We start from the raw sequence: 7,816 nt of genomic DNA on the forward strand, positions 1-7,816 counted from the left end.
CAATGTGTGCTTTGAGCTTTACTAATGTTTCTTTAATGAATGTGGCTGCTTTTGTATTTGGAGCATAAATATTCAGAACTGAGAGTTCCTCTTGGTAGATTTTACCTTTGATGAGTATGAAGTGCCCCTCCTTGTCTTTTTTGATAACTTTGGGTTGGAAGCCAATTTTTTTTTAATTTATTTACTTCTCACTAACAAATCTTTATTTGATTCATGAAATCAGTAAATCATCCATTCACCTTCCTTGCCCAGTAAATCAAAAGGAAAAACCCAAGATTAGTCAAGAAAAATGTAGGAATTGACTCCCCTAAATTTTTACAAAATATGTTAAAGGTTGAAAAATGTTTTAAGTTTGTAATTCCTAGTAAGAAAACATTATCTGAATGAACACGCTAATGGCAAACCACTGTAAAATGCCTCAGCCGCATTTGATGCAGAGGGTAGTGATTATCTTCGAAGTGCCCCAGCTCTCCCGGTGAGGTCAGAGGTACACTGGTTTGTATTATTGCAGCATCCAGTAAATGAGCTAAGTTGTTCTTCATTCATCAAGGGCTTTGACATTATGATTGACCCCCAAACTTGGCTGACAATTTACTGATGAGATTTATAACCTTCGGGTTGCTCTGATATTTTGACATATTTGATGGGTTCTGGGCCACATCCTGGAAAGCCACGATGACTTCTGGATCCTGCATAGCTGCAAGAACCTCTGGATCACTGAGGATTTCGTTGAGTCCAGGCATCCCTGCCATTCCTGTCACCCCTGCCATCCCTGGCATGGCCCCTCCTATTCCAGGCATTCCTCCAGGAAAATTACCAGGCATTCCCCCAGGAAAACCACCTGGAAAGAGCCATACTGAGATCCAGGTTGTCTTCTGGCTTTCTTCCCTTTGGGCTCTTTCATGCTCTTCTCGAGCCTTCTTCACCCTTTCTATTCGTTCTTTTATCTCTTGTTCTTCACGTTTTCACTCATACTTTCTCCGATGTTCAGCAATTTTTTGAGCACGAGGTTGGACTTCTTTCAGCATTGCACTGGCTTCCTCATCATAATCCAGTTTGCAGGCAAGGGCAAGATCATGAGCTGCTTCCTCCCAGTGACCCAAGAGTCAGTGTGCTTTCCCTCACCATTTGTATGGCTGAGCAGAATCAGGGTTTATTTCAATGGCTTTGTCACAGTCTCGGATGGCAGCATTTGCCTTCTGTAATTTGACGAAGACACTGGCTCTCTTGGTATACAGAATAGCCAAGCAAGGATTTAGCTTGATGGCATCTGTGAACAAGTCAATGGCTTTCTGGAGCTCACTGTCATTTAGGGCTTCAATGGCAGCCCCCTTCTTCTCATTTGCTTTATCCATCATCTCCTCAGTTATCTCTCCATTTTCATCTCCCATTTCCTGAGGAGCATCAGTGTCTGGTTCAATTACACCTTCATTGTCAATTTCTAGATCCCTCTCCTCACTTGATAGCTCCTCTGTCTTTATGTTTTCCTCTGTCGTCTTGTCTCTTTTGTCTTCCTTGGTGTTTTCTTCTGACTTATCTTTATGAGTAGCAGGTGGTATTTTACCCCCCATGCTCTCCACCCACTCCCTCAGGAAGCACATTTCCTCGGTGTGCAGGACGAAGGCCCGAAGGCCCAAAGCTTACTCACTTTGTGGGGATCCATGGTGGGGCTGTCTGGAAGCTGCAGGCAGGCAGGCAGGCGGTGGGTGGCGACGGAGGCCAGATGCCAGGCCCGGGAGCGGCTCAACGTGACCAAGTGGAAGGGGGTTGGAAGCCAATTTTATTTGATATTAGAATGGCTACTCCAGCTTGTTTCTTCGGACCATTTGCTTGGAAAATTGTTTTCCACCCTTTCNCTCTGAGGTAGTGTCTATCTTTTTCCCTGAGGTGGGTTTCCTCTAAGCTTCAAAATGTTGGGTCCTGTTTGTGTAGCCAGTCTATTAGTCTTTCTATTGGGAATTGAGTCCATTGATGTTAAGAGAAATTAAAGAAAAGTAATTGCTTCCTGTTATTTTCGTTGTTAAAGTTGGGATTTAAAAATATGGAACGCTTCACGAATTTGCATGTCATCCTTGCGCAGTGGCCATGCTAATCTTCTCTGTACTGTTCCAATTTTAGTATATGTGCTGCCGAAGCAAGCACCACTCTGTTCTTTTAATGCTACTTTTTCTATTTGTAAAATTTAAATGATAAGATGATAGCATGAGAATACTAGGAATGGACAGTCAAAAATATGATTTGTATGAAGAAAGTCTTTCACTGCGGATAATGTTCTGGTTAGAGCCTTACCAATTTGACAAAAGCTAGAGAGTCACTGAGGAAGAAGGAGCATCAATTGAAAAGATGTCCCTGCCAGATGATCCTGTGGACAAGCTTGTGGGCCATTTTATTCCTTAATAATTGATATGGGAGTGCTGAGCCTGCTGTGATCAGTGGTACTGCATGCAGGTGGCCCTGAGTTGTACTGCAAAGTCGACTAAGCAAGCCATGGGAGAGAGAAAGCCCAGAAGACACCTTTCCTGCATGGATTCTGCTGTAGTCTCTGCCTCCAAGTTCCTGCCCTGACTTCTCTCAGTGATTGACAGTGACGGGGAACTGTAAGCTGAAATAAATCCTTCCCTTCTCATGTTTCCCGTGGGCATGGCGTTTTATCACAGTAATAGAAACCCTAAGATAAGTAGCCTTGCTCTGGAATTAAAATAAGATGTGCTCATGCTGCCTTTGTACCACAGAAGCATCTGAAGGAAACCAGAAAACCAATCCAAGTAACTGTAAAAGCAACTTTCTCAAGAGCTCACTGAACTCATGTGTCAGTTTCTAAAATGTTACAACTAAAGTGAAGCAATGAAATTCCATTTTCCTAGCTGACTCCTGCCATGTACCATTGATAGGGAACATCTAAAAAGTCGGTCAATATCGCAGAACTTTTGAGCTAGAAATGTCTTTGATTCTTAGTTTTGAAAAGTCTTAGTCAATGATGTTGCAACTTTTCCAAAAACCTAATTACTCTGACCACAGCCAAACTTTTGCAAAGTCCCTGATATAGTTCATAATATTGCCATGAAAATTGGTCCTCTCAAAAAAAAGAAAGAAAGAAAGAAAGAAAGAAATGCATGGACAAAGATGGAGCAGAGACTGAAGGAATGGTTGACCAGTGACTGACTCATTTTGAGACTCAGCCTATGGGTAGGCACCAATCCCTCATACTATTAATGATGGTATGTTGTGCTTACAGATAGAAGTCTAGAATGACAGCCCTCTGAGAGGCTTTAGTGCAACAGCTTACTGAGGCAGATACAGGTACCCACAGACTAACACTGGACAGGGAACCCTGTGGACAAGTTAGGGAAAGAATTGAAGACATTCAAAGAGATGGCAACCCTACAGGAAGACCAAAACCTGGACCCCTGGGAGCTCCCAGACACTAAGCCACCAACTGAGGAGCATGTGCAGGCTGGTCTGAGCCCTCCACCCCCACCCTCACATATGTAGCAGAGGACTGCCATATCTGACCTCGGTGGGAGAGGATGTGCCTAATCCTGCAGAGACTTGATGCATGGGGGAAGAGGGGTCTCAAGAATACCAGATTGGGGCTGCCCTCTCAGAGGCAAAGGAGAGAGGGACTGAGAGAACTCTGGGAGGGGGGAAACATTTGAGATTGAATGAATGAATTAATTAATTAACTAATTATAAAAAAAGAAAGAAAGAAAGCCTCATTCAGAAAATCGAGATTTTTGTCTCACATTTTAAAGCAGAGTATTGTGGAAAATGGAAAAATTGATCCCATGATTACATATACCTATGATATACAGAAACATTAGAGGCAAATATCTAAAACAAGCTAATAGGTACATTTAAATACTTGAACTTATGTTTTATCACGTAAGTCCATATTTTTCTGGTAATTTCACTCCGATTGAAAAAGAGGCAACTGGAAGAGTCATACACTGATATTTACATCCAACCAATGGACAGAAGCTGGTGACCCCTGTGGTTGAGTTAGAGAAAAACTGAAAGAAGCTGAGAAGGAGGGCAACCCTATAGAATACCATAAGTTTCAACTACTCAGGACCTCTGAGATCTCTCAGACACTGAGCCACCAAGCAGGCAGCATACACCAGCTGATATGAGGCCCCCAACACATATACAGCAGAGGACTCTGGGTCTGGGCTTAGTCAGAGAAGATGCACCTAACCCTCGAGAGACTTGGGGCCGCAAGGTGTGGAAAGTTCTGGTGGGGTGGAGAGGGAACATTTTCTTGGAGACTTGGGGCGGGGGAGGTTGGGCATGTGGAATAGTTGGAGGTTGGACCAGGAGGGGGATAAACTAAGGAATAAATGAAAAAGAAAAAGAAAAAAAGGAAAAAGGAAAAAGAAACAGCTATCATACAAACTCTCACATAAAACCATGCATCAAGAATATGTACAACTCGGGCTGAAGAGATGGCTCAGTGGTTAAGAGCACTGGCTGCTCTTTCAGAGGTCCTGAGTTCGATTCCCAGCAACCACATGGTGGCTCACAACCATCTGTAATGGACACCCACCCTCTTCTGGTTTGTCTGAAGACAGCACCAGTGTACTCATAAATACATCAAATAAATAAATCTTTAAAAAAAGTATTTACAACTCAATAACAGAATAACATGATTTAAAAAAAGACAAAGCTTATGAACATGCAGAATTTCCTAAAGAATGTAAACAAGTGTCCAAGATGTTTGTGAAAAGATGACCAGTCACCAGTCACCTGGAAATGTCCATCCAAACCACAATATTACCTGATTTCACATCATTTATAATGGTCACTATCAGAAAGAAAGATAATGAATGCTGGCCACAATACCAAAGGGGGAAGGGCTCTTTGATCACATCAGTGAACAAAAATGGTAGAAATGTGGATTGTTAAAATCATGGTTGAAAATAGTATTGTGATTTTTTTAAATATAAAAAAATAATGTTACTATATGATCTAATAATCTCAGTATACCAGAATATATATAATATATATAATATACATATAATATATATATATATTATATACATATATACAATATATATAATATACATATAATATATATATATAAATAATGTGTGTGTTTGTGTGTGTGTGTGTGTGTGTGTGTGTGTGTGTGTGTGTATCTCAGTTCACTGAAACGTTATTTGAGGCAGGATAGAAAGTTGAGGCTATAGGAGGTGGGAACAAGGTTCATAGCCTTAGAAACTAATTCACCCTTCTGAAGAGAAAGTTAGGAAACTTCAGTACCACTGATAAAGTAAAAATAGTTTCCAATAATCTCATATGATGATGTGAAATACAGCATATCAAGCATGTTTACCCAGAGCCTGATTATAGCCTTGAATTTTACTATATTAACAGTCGATCTCATCTCTAAATGTAAGCAACATGCCTCAAAATACTACCATGTGATTTCATTTACATGAAATCATGAAAGGGAACTTATTTAAGATAACAGAAATAAGCATACCAGCCTACATATTTTACTTAATTTTAAGCTTTGCTTAATCTTTCTTTTTTCCCTTTATTCTTCATCAGATTTGTTGTTGTTTTCTCAACTATATTATCAGATAGTTCCTTTTTTGTTTGGTTTTTGTTTTGTTTGTTTTGTTTTTTTGTTTTGGGGGGGGTTATTTTGGGGTTTTGGGGAGTTTTTTTTGTTTGTTTGTTTGTTTGTTTGTTTGAGACAGGGTTTCTCTGTGTAGCCCTGGCTGTCCTGGAATTCACTCTGTAGATCAGGCTGCCCTTGAGATCATTCAGTTTTAATTTATCTCTGTATGTTTAATCTTTAAAACATCACAAATTACAATCTTCAAACAAATTGGCATAAGAATCCAAAGATCATACAGAACAACTGTAAAGACAATGTGCTCAGTTCTTCCTTGAGTACTCCATACTCACAAGTAAGTGTGTCTTGTTCTTTCTTGGGAACTTCTCCATGTATTAGCCCCTCTTTTTAAGACTTGTGTCAAAGGTAACCTTTTAATGAGCCCCACAGGCACATTGGGCTGCTCAATGGCTAAATGCAGTTACCCTCCCACTCATGACCTGACTTGAATAACCAAGATTTAAATGATGGAAGGAAAAAGCTGACTGCTGTGAACTATCCTCTAGCCTACACATTTAGAAATAATTAATATTTTATATCATCCATGCATACTGTCTTAGTCAGGGTTTCTATTCCTGTACAACATCATGACCAAGAAGCAAGTTGGGGAGGAAAAGGTTTATTCGGCTTACATTTCCATACTGCTGATCATCACCAAAGGATGCAGGACTGGAACTCAAGCAGGTCAGAAAGCAGGAGCTGATGCAGTAGCCATGGAGGGATGTTCTTTACTGGCTTGCCTCCTCTGGCTTGCTCAGTCCACTCTCTTATAGAACCCAAGACTATCAGCCCAGAGATGGCACCACCCACAAGGGGCCCTCCCCCCTTGATCACTAATTGAGAAAATGCCCCACAGATGGATCTCATGGAGGCACTTCCCCAACTGAAGCTTCTTTCTCTGTGATAACTCCAGCTGTGTCAAGTTGACACAAAGCTATCAAGTACACATACAACACAGTATATAAGAAAATTTTAATACAGGAACTCAGGTTCCATTTATTCTAGCTCCTCCTGAAATATTGCTAGGAATAGCAAAACCAAGAATCCAGGTTTACCTGCATTAAAGCCTCTAGTGAGGAACTCCTCTGGCTTCTGTAGAAGGTAGCAAGAAGGAATGATCTCACACTCACCTGTACTAACACTAACCATGACAGCCAAGATACAGGGTTAACTTAAACATCCATCAACAGATGTATGAATGCAACAACTGTGATACAAATACATGCATCCACACATACACATGCACATTTTCATTTACAAGCTCATACACATGATCACATACAAATGCCCATGCTGGCATCTTATTTGATCTTAAAAAGGAGATAAATTCTGACGTTTTCAACAATATGGAAGACTCCGTAATATAATGTGCTAAGCAACAAACCAAAGAAAGGCAAATACATGACCGCTGTCATGTGTGAAATTTTAAACAAACTCAGAAACAAAAGGAGCGTTGGTATTTACAAGGCACTGGTAAAGGGAAGAAATGGAAAGATGCTAAAAGGGTCCAAAGTTTCATTTCTGAAAGGTGAATTTATCCTGGAGACCTCAAGTACAGCAACTGAATAATAATTGACAACATTTTGTGCATACATTGAACTTTCTGAGACGTGTCTTATATCGTTACAGTACACATATAAAAAGAATACATGGATAGTAAAACTTTAAACATTAAAAGACAAGGTGTTTTGTGAAGGTTGTTTTTGTTATTATATTCATTGATATATACCCCCTAATCATATCAACCTTGTGTCCAAATGACTTTAAGCATGTGTGTGTGTGTGTGTGTGTGCACATATATACACACATAATATATAGGGGCATATACATATACACATACATAGACACATATACATATGCATAGAAACATATACATACACATACATACACATATCCATTTCTTCCTAAATCAGGTAATAGCTGAGATGACATCTTTGCAGCACAAACCACTGCTGGGATTGTTCATGTTCTACCTCAGGTCTCAGTGGTCAAAAGCTCTGAGATTCAAAAGAATATGAGTCAGTAAAAGCACACCTGCCATATAGTCATAAGACAGATGGATGAAGGACTCTGAGTCTTGGATCTCCGGATTTTTATTTTTACCTCAGATCATAAAACTTAGGGAAGTTAAGGAACTCATCTCCATCTAGTTAAGGAACTCATCTCCGTCTAGTGGAAGTTAAGGAACTCATCTCC

General features: G+C 40.2%; 1 non-coding gene and 1 pseudogene across 1 annotated transcript; both read right to left on the reverse strand.

Moving 5' to 3' along the window:
• Nucleotides 1-560: 560 nt before the first annotated feature.
• The window catches only part of LOC110321968, a 14,093-nt pseudogene continuing 6,837 nt past the window's right edge, over nucleotides 561-7,816 (reverse strand).
• LOC115064215 lies at nucleotides 2,036-2,142 on the reverse strand. The gene has a single exon (XR_003844039.1). It is a non-coding gene; the product is annotated as a U6 spliceosomal RNA (small nuclear RNA).

This window comes from Mus pahari, chromosome 5, assembly GCF_900095145.1.
Source record: "Mus pahari chromosome 5, PAHARI_EIJ_v1.1, whole genome shotgun sequence".
In the NCBI taxonomy this organism is placed as follows: Eukaryota; Metazoa; Chordata; class Mammalia; order Rodentia; family Muridae; genus Mus; species Mus pahari.